Source organism: Pinus tabuliformis, chromosome 7 (assembly GCF_031772625.1).
Source record: "Pinus tabuliformis cultivar Carrire ecotype Pingquan chromosome 7, CPIR1, whole genome shotgun sequence".
In the NCBI taxonomy this organism is placed as follows: domain Eukaryota; kingdom Viridiplantae; phylum Streptophyta; class Pinopsida; order Pinales; family Pinaceae; genus Pinus; species Pinus tabuliformis.
In genome coordinates, this window is record NC_142293.1 from 456,563,239 (window position 1) to 456,576,261 (window position 13,023).

The following is a 13,023-nucleotide window of genomic DNA, read 5'->3' on the forward strand; positions in this document are numbered from 1 at the left end:
AATCTACAATAACTTTTCTTCTCTTGAAAATGAAATAGAATGCTCTATTTGTAACAACTTCGGTCATGAAGATTCTAAATGCAGGAGTAAGTTTTGACAAACATCTCAGAAGGAGCAAGCTTCATTAGGTCCCAAAACATGGAGAAAGAAAGAACCGCAAACAAAAAGATGTGGTATAGAATTATATGCGGAAGGATAGGAAAATCAGTGGTACATTGGCAATCGATGCTCGAAACATATGATAGGTGATAAAGAAAAACTTCAGTCACATAGTGCCTTAGAAAAGCATAGGAAGGTCTCATTTGAAATGGCACCCCTACACTCATAAAAGGTAAAGGCTCTGTTCTTTTGAAAGAAAAAGTCAAAGCTGGAAATGTTATGTATGTTGATGGCTTAAAGCATAATCTATTGAGTGTTAGTCAAATGTGTCATCAAGGAAATGAGGTAGTATTTCTATCAAATTGATGTATTGTTCATGAGCTTGATACAGGAGAAATAGTGATCAAAGGCATAAGAACTCTAAATAATTTATACATACTCAAGGGAGGAAAGAAACAATGCTATCTAAGAAAAAATGATGAACACCAGCTATGGCATAGAAGATTGGGGCATCTAAGCTTCCCTCCGATAAGGAAAGCATGCAAATATCAGGTTATTTGCGATCTTCCTGGAATTAGAATTCCAGACAATAAAATATGCAAATCATGTCAATTTGGTAAGAAAACTAGAACACATTTCCCTAAGAAGGAAGGGTCAACTAGTAAACCACTTGAACTTGTCCATACTGATTACTGTGGTCCATCAAGGAAAAATTCACCTCGTGGAGAAGAATAGTTTATATTGTTCATTGATGACTTTTCCAAGATGTGTTGGATGGGAATTTTGAAGCATGAAGACAAAGCTTTCGAAAAGTTCAAAGCTTTCAAAGCCTTGGTTGAAAATGAATCAGACCGCAGAATCAAATGCCTCAGGTTTGATCGTGGAGGGGAATTTACCTTGGATGAATTTTTTTACTTTTGTGAAGAACATGGAATAAGAATGGAATTTTCTACTATAAGGACTCCTTAGCAAAAAGGATTAGTGGAAAGGATGAACAAAACGGTTCAACAAATGGCTCATGCTATGCTTGATGAGGTGGGAACTCCTGGAACCTTCTAGGGTGAAGCTGCATATACTGTCGTCACTATTCTCAACAAAACAAATGTTCGAGTAAGTGACACTCAAACTCCTCATGAACTTTGGTATGGTAAGACTCTTACTGTAAAATACTTCAAAGTCTTTGGAAGTAAACGTTACATCAAAAGGACTGTTGAAAAACTTGGCAAGTTTGAACCTAGAGCAGATGAAGGAATTCTCCTTGGTTACTCTTCTCGAAGTAAAGGATACAAGTGCTATAGTAAAAGACTAGGGAAATTGTTGAAAGTATTGATGTTGTGGTTGATGAAGTGGGCAAAAGTTCAAAGCAGATAAAAACTGAGGAGTGGGAAGAAGATGAGGATTATCCTTCCACATCAAATCAGACTAATGCTGAAGAAGAAGAAACCAATGAAGCATTAGAAGATCAGATAACGGTAGAAGAAAAGACTTCATTTAGATATGTTCAGAAAAATCATCCAGAGACTCAAATTTTGGGACAGAAAGAGGCAGGTGTACAGACAAGAAGAACTATTACAGAAGCTTCAAGCTATCTGGCATTGCTTTCCTCCATCGAACCATAAAATGTTCATGAAACATGCAAAGAAGAATACTGGGTCAAGGCCATGAATGAAGAACTTGAGCAGATTGAAAAGAATAACACTTGGGAATTGGTTCCTAGACCTAATGATAAGAATGTCATAGGAACCAAATGGATATTCAAAAACAAGCTGAATGAAAATGGAGATGTTATTAGAAACAAGGCCAGACTTGTTTGTAAAGGGTATGCTCAACAAGAAGGTATAGACTTTGAAGAAACTTTTTCATCGGTTGCTAGACTTGAAGCCATAAGAATGTTCCTTGCTCTTTCTAGCTTTCAAAAGTTCAAAGTATATCAAATGGACATGAAATCTGCCTTTCTAAATGGAGACTTAGAAGAAGAAGTGTATATTGAGCAACTAGATGGATTTATCCTTGCAAATGATCCAAAACTTGTATGCAGACTCAGAAGGGCTCTCTATGGTCTTAAACAGGCTCCAAGGGCTTGGTATTATCGTCTGGACAAATACCTCCATCAACAAGGTTTTTCAAAAGGATCAGCACATAGCAATCTATATATAAAAAATGACAATGATAAATTGTTAATACTTGTTGTGTATGTTGATGATATCATCTTTGGTAGCAATGAAGAAGCCATGAGTCAAAACGTTTCCTTGGTGATGCAGAAAGAATTTGAGCTATCCTTGCTTGGTGAGCTCACATATTTTCTTGGTTTACAAGTCCAACAAAACAAAGACGGTATCTTTCTATCACAAACCAAGTACCTCAAGCAGATCTTGAAGAAATATGGAATAGAAGATTCGAAACCAGTATATACCCCTATGGTAACAGGATGTATCCTCAGTGAAAATGATGAATCAGCAGTAGTACATCAACCGACCTATAGATCCATGATTGGTAGTCTGCTCTATTTAACAGGTACCCGACCAAACATCATGCATGCAGTAGGAATAGTTGGAAGATTCCAGGCTAATCCAAAAGAGGCACACCTTCATGAAGTTAAAAGGATATTCAAATATCTTAAAGGAACACAAAACTATGGCTTATGGTATCCTAGAGATACAAATCTCACACTTCATGCATATACAGATGCAGATTGGGTAGGAAGCATGGATGATAGAAGAAGCACTAGTGGTGGTGCATTCTTTATGGGTTCTAATTTAGTATCTTGGTTCAGCAAGAAACAAAGTTCAATTGCATTATCTACAATTGAAGTAGAATATGTGGTTGTTGCATCTTGCTGCACGCAACTGCTTTGTATGATGCAAACATTGCAAGACATTCAAATCACTTGTACTCCACGTATCTCCATTTTATGTGATAATAAAAGTGCAATCAGTATTTCAAAGAATCCATTCATGCATTCAAAGACCAAGCACATACCTATCAAATATCATTTTCTCCGGGAACAAGTGCTTGAAAAAAAGGTCAAATTAGAGTATGTTCCCTCCAAGGAATAGGTTGCTGATATATTCACCAAACCACTACCCAGGGAGACATTTGAATAACTCAGAGAGAAGCTGGGAGTAGTTGATGAATCATCTTGTTGTTGACACTTATCTGTTTCAGAGAAAAGTGGTTGTACGCGAGTCTCATGAAGAGCATCCATGTACATACGCTTGTTTCTGTGGATACAGTCATGTATATGATGGTTTGAAGAAAAATAGTGGGCTAGACTCAGGATGAAAAGAGTCTAATATGGTTTTGATAGAGACCATTTGGCACAGGTCCAGGGGGAGCATATACTTCTAATAATGCATTGTTGGCATTATTATAGAATATCTTGGTACAACTTCACAGTTGCTTTTGATTCAGGTGGAATAGGTGCAGAGGGAGATCATGGTTGATGGTCTGGATGGTGATTGACAAATGTTGCTGATGATAGTTGTTGATGACTATCATAGTCTTGTGTTATATATTTGGTCTCTATGTCATATATTTCTTTTATTATCAAGGTCATGTAATGACCTATTTTGGTTCCCCACTATGCTTGGGATGGATGATGTAATATTCTTGTTTTATCATGTATAAGTTTTTGGTATATCACCATGTGGTTGGGTGGATGAGTCAATTTTGGTATATCCCCACTTGGTTGAGAGATGGATGTATGTATGAGTCTTTGGTGACAGGAAGGTCATTTATGATGTTTAGAGGCGTGTTCTTTCTTGTAGAACATCTTTTTGTAGACCTTGCCTACAGTCAAGGGGAGCATGGACATCACAACATAGCAGAGATTTCAGCATGTACTTAGGGGGAGCATAACCCTTGCCTTTGATGAAAAAGGGGGAGAGTGACTTGGGGTTGCCATGAAGTCCAAAGGGGGAGATTGTTGGCATTATGACACAAGCTTGGCACTATGGCACAGGTATTGTTCTTGATGGAAACTCACTCATCAAATCACTTAGATGACAGTTCAGGCTCACAGGCTCTCACAATAACGAAAAAGGAGGTATACGTAGGTTGCCATTGACCAAGTTGCGTATACACGTAGATTCACAGACCAAAAAGTGCATATGCGTATACATGCATTTTCATGCATAGAAAAGCGTGTATAGTTTGGAAATCTTATTTTTTGGTCCGTGGTATTTGCACCTATGGTTTTGGACCATGGTATCTCATCCGAAGTATTGAACCCAAGTATTTGGACCCAGGTATTGGTTCTAAGTAGTTTTGGACCATGGTATTGAGTAAGGCATAAGACTATAAAAGAGGAAGGAGATCATCAGGCAAAGGCACTCAAGGATTGAATATCTTATGAAGAGCAAGATCTGGAATATTGGTCATTGGGTTATGGTGCATAGATGGATCTGAATCAAGGAGGAACCTGAGCACTAGAAGAAGGATAAGTTCTATTGATGCGTCAAGATCTCAAGGCTTGAAGAGAAGTATCTTTGTGTGATTTTGAACTGATATATTTGGCACATGACTTGATCTATAAATCTGATGATTTGGGTATAACTGATGTCGAAATAGTTGAAAAGTGTAAATCATCTTTTATAGATATGTACGCAGGTTCAACATAGACAAGGTGCATATACACATTCGTTTGGTAATTCAAAATGGCGTATACGCAGGTTTGCCTTAATATAATAGTGTATCCATGCAAGTTCTACATATTGAAGTAGCGTACATCTCATAAAATATGTTTTAGCTACTTTTGTTTACTGTTGCAGTGTTCTGGGTTCAGGATTGGTTTCTAGTTACTGTTACTGTATTCTGGTTACAACATTCAGAGAATTGATTGGTTGATTCAGTTTTGGATTGTTGTGAAGGATATTGGTTGATGTAGATATATTTGATGTTATTGATGCATCTAATCTGGAAATTTATGAAACATGGTCCCTAGAAGAAAGGAGAAGGTTGTAGCCTTCTGTAGGTCAACACCTACGTACTAGTACATCAGCTAGTACAAGAGCTAAGGAGGTTGTAGCTCCATTCCAAGAGAAGCTGGAGAATGGGAGAAGGTTGTATCCTTATGCAGTTGGAAGCCTACGTACTGGTATAAGACTGCACCAGTACACAAATATTGTAAAAAGAAGTTTCTTATTTAGAGAAGATAGAGACGAATTGTAGTAGGTGGTTTTCACCCACATTGGGTTTACACCTTATATCTTGTGTTCATGTGTGTGATTGCCTGTTACTGTTTATTGCTCTTGATTACCGTTTTATGGTTTTGATACTCAGATTAAGATCAACTAACTAAATTAGAAGTTTGCAAGATATAAGCGGTTTACTCTAAACACAATTGCGTATATACGCAGGTTTAATTAACAGAAGTAGCGTATATCAATTTGTTTATGGTAATGAAAATTTGTTAAATTGCTAATACTGATTCACCCACCCCCCCTTCAGTATTATTTCCAACAATTTTCACACTCAATCTTGGAGCTCTAGCATTTGCAAGGAGATCAAGTAGCTTTCAATACAATCATTGCTACTTTTCCGGGTGAGTTTTGCTTTTTTTTTTGTCTTTTATGACTTTTTCTGTCGCTTTTTGTTGTTTGGCTTGTGTGAGTGTTGTTTCACTTGTTTCTCTGCATGGTTGTTGGATTTTTAACTAGTTTTAACTTTTAAAAGTGTTCTTTCAAGTTATATATTTCCTTTTCCAAGTGTTGCATGAGTTTTCCCATTTTTGCACCAAAAATGGCCATTACAGTGACTCCCTTCACATACTTTGTTTTCCTTTCATTCAATCAATTACTTCTCTTGATTCACATGAATTCATGCACACTTAGTCATATCTACACTCAGCTTCACACTATCTTTCAGATCTTCTTTATTTTCACACTTCCCTTGGGCAGATGTCGGTTCCCCTTTCTTGGATCTCACTTTGCATAGTTAGGACTATGCAATTTGGAGGCTCAAGCCACTAGCTTGGCCTATATAATTTCACAGAGCATAGCCGAAGCTTGATCCAACTGCACACTATATAGTTCCAGGACACAACCTCCTAGCTTGGCCACTAAGACTACACAATGTGTAGTCTCTCAGAGGACTTTATCCTGGTTGAACTGTGCATTACACAGTTCCAGTCACCAAACTTCCACCCTGGCTACTGGGACTACACAGTGCCTAGTTGCCACATTCAACCAGTCACCCTTGTAAATAAAAATTGTAGAATCCCTTACATCTAGTGTTGGCTGCATGGTGCCTGACTAAGGTTAAACATTAGTTAGCCAAACAAATACCTACACTATTGGCCCTTTTAGCATCAGCCCATGAAGCACAGGCCGAAGTCTCACCTGAAGCAGTATGGGGGGATGCTGGGACCAAGTTTTCGCACCCTGATATGGTCGTGATGTAAGTTTATACCCTTGGTTCCTACTTTCCCACAGGTCATTATGTTCTAGGGCTTTGTCAGTCTAGCCCTTTATTCTACCTTTCAATACCTCCACAAATGAGTATGATTGACCTTCGCATAGCCCTAGCCTACGACCCAGGTACTTTTGTGCTGCTATGATAGCGTATTGTACAGGTTCCTAAGTTATCTTCAGTGTTTTACTTATCTTACTAAAAAATCATAGTTAGCGTCACATAAACTGAGATTCTCACTTGTGTTCAATTAACCAACATAATCACATACATTCGTGCATCACATAATCATTGTAATTGAAATCCATACACAATATAATAAGATGTATTAATAGGAACTAAAGACACAAAATTTGTAGAATACTTCTCTTTATTGATATCTCCATATTATCACAGACTCTATATGCCCTGTGCACACAGCTGCAGGGGTCTGCGTAGTCATCTATGGACATCCACCCTAGGCCTCTACTTACTCAGCTACAATGCCTCTACCTATGCTAAGACCTGAAGCTTAGACTTCCCTACCAAGACTCCAAGCCTTGTCTTCTACTACCAAAAACTTATGACCTCTTAGAGCTTACTTACTTAGCTCTTTTTATACAATCCCATGGTCTGTGGACCATGGGTAGATCTTTACAACCAAATTTACACTTTACAAAAGAAGGGCAGACAACCCTTTATGACTCATGACGCCTTCGTGCTCCACGACCACAAAATATGGAGACTTTACAACTTTATTACAAAACTTGACCCAAAACATGGTCTTTTAGCCCCAAAAATGTCCTTAGGGGATCCCATTCCCAATAGGCCCCTAACACAAACATCATGACTCTCCCTTGAGCCACTCTGCAGGCGTAGAGATCTTAGTGCGAAGACCTCCCAGCTCAACCTGTATAACCGCAACCTTGGCAGTGCATTGTGCTACTGCCTACTTTGCTTCTTCAACCATCTGCTCGATCATTGCTCCTAAATTGTCGGCCTGGAGCTTCTATTGAGTAGCTTGTAGAGTCACAATCTTTCCTTAAATAGAGGCCATAAGTGCATAAGCCTCATCCAACCAGGGCTTCAGTCGCGACTTCAACACTGCCTCCTTGTGCTGCACTACATCCACCTATTCTTTCAACTACTTGGCCTCCTCCAGCTTTTCTAGTCTCTGTGTGAGTGTGGAGGTTTGCGTTGTGCCTTTTACCTTGTCATAGCGCTGTTACAGTTCTCGCGCTTATTTCTCTAGCCACTAAACATTAGGGTCCTCCTGCAGGCTCGCCAGGACCTCAAACAACTTTTCAAAAAGTTGTGTACAGTCTGCTACTACACTGTTGACCACTGCTATCGCCTCTGTGATAGTGGTTGTAGGGTGCTCCTTTACTTTTGGCAGAGTTGAAAGTTGGGCCTTCAACTGTAATTTAGTATTTCGTAGGTTCAACTCCAGCTAAACATGATCCATCTCTGTGCGAGCGTTGCGCACCTTTGTAGCCAACTTGTGGATGTGCACCTCGATCAATTCTTCTTTAGGAATGGCCAACTCTGGGACCATTCGGCATGCCTTCTCCATGACCTGAATTATACACTTATTTTGGTTGGTTACTTCGGTCATGGCGGTGATGTCAGAGTCTCATTGTAGGGCCATCTGCTCATTGTTAATCCTATGCTCTCTAATCACTTGTAGAGCACAGTGTTCACGGGCCCTCAGCTCTACAATCATTCCATCCTGCAATACGTGGAGCACCTCGCGAGGGAGCGCTACCAAGTTCAACCCTACTCCCTTGATGGTGTTGACAGTATGTCAGACTCATTCTCCATGGTCAGTGATCCATCGGTCATCACTATCACACTGGAGACCTTTGCACACAACATCTTGGTAGCTTCTAAAGTGCCAATAGCAAGACTGGTGGACATCGTGCCAGCCTGTGATGCGTAGGTTTATAGCTCTTACATACCTGTCTAGATGGCCCCTAATATCAGTTGTTGTTGCTGCTTAAACTGATGTATGGCCTCTGCAGTGACATCTCGCACCGTCTCTCCAATGTCATGCAGATCACCCTCTATGACGGTGATTGGGTCCAGCAACATCTTAGTGGCCTTCGAATTCTTCCTCGACCCTCCTTTCTCTTGTTCCATTGGATGGTTGAAGTGGGTGAATGTCACCTATGGGTTCACGCTATGCTGCTATGTCTACTCATCTGTCTCTTTCTCTATCTTAGGTGAAGGCGACATCGCGCCTTTATCAGGGCATCACTATATTCCACCTGTTTGCTTCTCTGTCTGCTGAGTGACATCACTGTCCACCTAGGCCTTGTCAGTGGCCTTCTTTTTCCTCTTCTCGACCAGTTGCACCATCTTGAGCTTGGCCTCCTCCTTCTTACGTTGCACGACGGACTTGCTTGCCCCCACCGCCAATTTTGATGTAATGAATCACTCTATTGGCCAACGATCAAGTACTGCATCAATGGTGTCATCTGTTGCCATGTAAGGCAAGTCATACCTTGTCTATGCAGGGTCCTTCCGTGTCCTCATGGACACATGGTAAAAATCACCCTTAAAAGCCACGTAGCCCTACAGGTTAGTGAACATAGTAGGTGACAACCGTGGTTTTCGATTGATATCCATGCAAATGTTCATCTCCATCAAGATCCAAAAGATCTTGCTAACTTTGATGCATTGTGCATCCTTGGTCACCCACACCGAAGCATACTTCATTGCTTCTAGTAGGTCTAGCATGACCAAGGGGAATTGACTATCCTCTAGCAGCTCCCATGCTACTAGCATAATAGACAGCAAGAGCTCAAGACCGTTCCCCCCACATTCACTTCATTAATGCTAGATTGGGGCAGATTTTCAACGATTTGACCCCTAAATTTCATCTTAAATGCAATTTTCCCACTCCATTTGGCCGCATTTCTGCCGTCAAATCAGGAACACTGACTTTAACAGTCACTTTACGGCTGACCTATGTGATTTGTCCCTAGGTACTGCAACTCACTTCGCGCTACCGTGAACCTTGTGACACTTCCTTGCTTCGCACAATCCTCTAATCGCACAGCACCGCAACCCAGGTAGTGTAATTTATAGTCCCGCACCTCCTTTTATCTACTTCGAGTGCTAAGACTGTGCTAGCCTCATATAGTCACATGGCTGGACCACCGTATATGGCTTCAATCTATTGTCATTCACCTTTCCTGGGAAGGGATCTCCATTCAATTTAACCAATTGAACTGCCCCTCCATCCATAATCTCTTTAATGACATAGCACCCTAACTAGTGCATTCTGAACTTCCCTAGAAATTTATCGAACTTACTATCATATAAGAAAACCAGGTCATTTACCTTAAAGGTCTGCAACTTCATATGTCGATCATGCCATGATTTTTCGTGCTACTTTTGGACCTGTTAGTGAAATCCAACTAGAAATCTATCTTCCTCAAGCTCAACCAGTTGCGCAAGCCTCTCTTCCAGGGCTCCACTCTCTATTATACCTGTTAGTGCCGCTATGCATAGATTAGGCACAATGCATTCCATGGGCATCACTGCTTCATCACCACAGACAAGCCTAAAGGGTGTCTATCTAGTCAACTTTTTGCACATCTTCCGATAGGCCCATAGTAATGCAGGTATGCATAGGTCCTAATCACTTCACTGAGCATTGCAAACCTTGGTCAGTGCATTCTCCAGCACTTTATTGAATGCTTCCACCATCCCATTATTCTTTGGGTGATAAGCCGTGCTCTTCTAGTGATATACTTGAAATTCCTCATCAACGCACTAAAAATCTCATTCAGAAAGTGCATACCGCAATCACTCATCAAAATCTTTGGACACGCAAGTCGCACCACTATACTCAAAGAGGAACTTCGCAATAGTCACTCCTATTCAATCCTTCACAAGCTATTCCTTTGCCTATTAATTAAAATACTTCATCGCGGTGATAATGAACCATGTTCCCAGAGCCTCACAGGGTAGGTGAGTTGGTAATCGCGTCGCAGTGTAGTTCGTCTATAAAGCAAACTCCGTATTTGAGGTCATAAGTTCAAATCCTGGACTTACCTGGAGCTATGTTATAGTGGGCAGGCACAGTTCCGAGGGGTTATAGTGCTGGTGGCCAGAATCAACCCTGTGTTAAGCGAGTTACGAGGCTGTCCCTGTTGCCGATTCCCCTCTCCACAAAAAAAAGATAATGTACTGCGCTCCCGTCTTCTTCCCTTGGGGATGAATGGGCCCCACAAAATTTATCAGCCATTTCTCAAAGGGTTGTAACACCATCTATCGATTCAGAGGTAGTGCATCCCTCTGCGATGGCTTGCTCGTCCTTTGACACACATCGTACGCCTTTCAGTTAGATTTTGAATCCTGATGGAGGGTTGGCCACCCCAACCCTGCACATAGGATCTTTTTTGCGGTCTCTCTCCCTGCAGAATGACCTCCCGCGGTGCCCCCATGAGCGTCCATGAGGATACTGCTCCTTTCAAACTCTAGTACATATCGCTGCAATATCTCATTAGACCCCATTTTTTATAGATGCCCAACAATGACAAAAAAGTTTGTCATGTGTAACACTAACTCCTTCTTCTGCTGGATGGTGTAACCTTTCGAGGCAGTTCCATTCATTAGGAAATGTATGATGTCTTCAAAATGATGGTACGTGATGCGCATAACAGATAGTTACACGTCAGGTAACCCCTCCTATAAATTAGTGGGCTCTTCCCTTATTTCGATGTCTGACAGATGGTCTGGTCCCACATTCAGTCATCCAAGCTTCACAATAACTACAATATCATACTCTTGGAACAATAACAACTACCTGCTGATTCTTCCCCCAACACAGGCTCATTTACCAAGTATTTCAACATGGAATGATTCGTATACATCTTGATATGGCCTCCCAGAAAATAGTGTCTAAACTTTTGGAGCGTGTATACCATGTCTAACCCTTCATACTCAGTGGTGGAATTATTCTTCTCAGCCTTGCATAACCTTCTACTTGCAAATGCTATAGGATGGTCCAATTCTCCTCCACCATCCTGCGTCAGTACCACTCCTAGCACTATACATGATGTGTTGACATGTACATGAAACTCCTTCTTCCAATCTAGGAAGACTAAAATCTGCACGGTGACCATCTTTTATTTCAATGCATCCATGCTTTTCTTATAGTCCCCATTCCAACAGAACGTGACATCCTTTTTCAACAAATTTTCCATAGGCATGGTGATCTGTGCATAGCCCTTGATAAGCATCCTCTAATACCTAGTATGCCCTAAGGTTGCGCACAGTTGTTTCACACTCCTTACCGCCTCCAAATTATTATCACTACAAACTTTGGCGGATCTACCATCTGTCCCTGTCTACAAACCACATGACCCAACAGAGTCCTAAAAGGAACACAAAACAGGCATTTCTTCAGATTGAGCATGATCTAGTACCTTCCACAGGTATCTAGCATCAGGTGCAAACTTACCACATGGTGTTTCACTAGCCCAAACAAAATCCAGTCATCAAAGTACACTTCCAGGAACTTATGAATAAATTTTTTGAATATAGCAATGAGTACGCGTGAAAAAATCACAGGCACATTCTTCAATCCGAAAGGCATTACAGTGTTTTGAAAGTATCCCCATTTAGTTGTGAAGTTTTCCTTGCTTCTATCCTCCAGCATGATTTTGATTTGATGCTACCCAGAGAACCCATCAGTGAAGGAATACACTTCTTGGCCACCTACATTATCCAATACTTCATAAGTGAATGGAGTCAGGAAAGGATCATGTACGCAAGTGTCATTCAACTTCCTCAGATCTATGCATATCCTTATTTCATCCTTTTGCTTCTTTTCCTATACCACCGTTGGGATTACCAAATTAGATTTTTCTACGGGTTCAATGATGCCTGCCACGAGCATCTTGTCTAGCTTGAGGCAGACCTTCTCCTTATACTTTGGATTGAGACAATAAGGTCTTTTCTTAACTGGCTTCACATCTTGTATTAATTTGATCTTCATAATGCCCAAGTCTCCTATTATCCCTTTTATTTCCGTAAACTTGGTAGGGAACAAATCCTGGTATTTGCAGATCAATTCAATGACCTTATCCACTATCATGTCATCCCAGTAATCTCCAATCTTCGCAAATTTTGGCTTTGCCTCCATACCGATATTTACCTGTTTCATTTTCAGTGGTGTGGTTATATCAGTATTCTGAATCTGCGGTCCCTCAACCTTGCGGTGAACCTCTGTTTGAGGGATGTTAATCTTTTGTGGATCCTCATATTCTTCTTCAGCAGTCACATTATAGCATTCTAGCGCGTGGCTTAGCTAAGTGGTCCAATTGGGTTGAATTAGACCCAAAGGATCCCGCAATATCCTAAAGATTGTTGCTTTCACTTATTGTAGCGTTTCTTCAATACAGTCAAACCCGTCTTCAAAGTTGAATGCCATTGTGAATCCTTTGCGTAGAATATCCCATTCACCTGTACCATGGTGGAGCTTTGTTTCCAGGTACTACTTGATCGGGATGACATCCAAGGTAT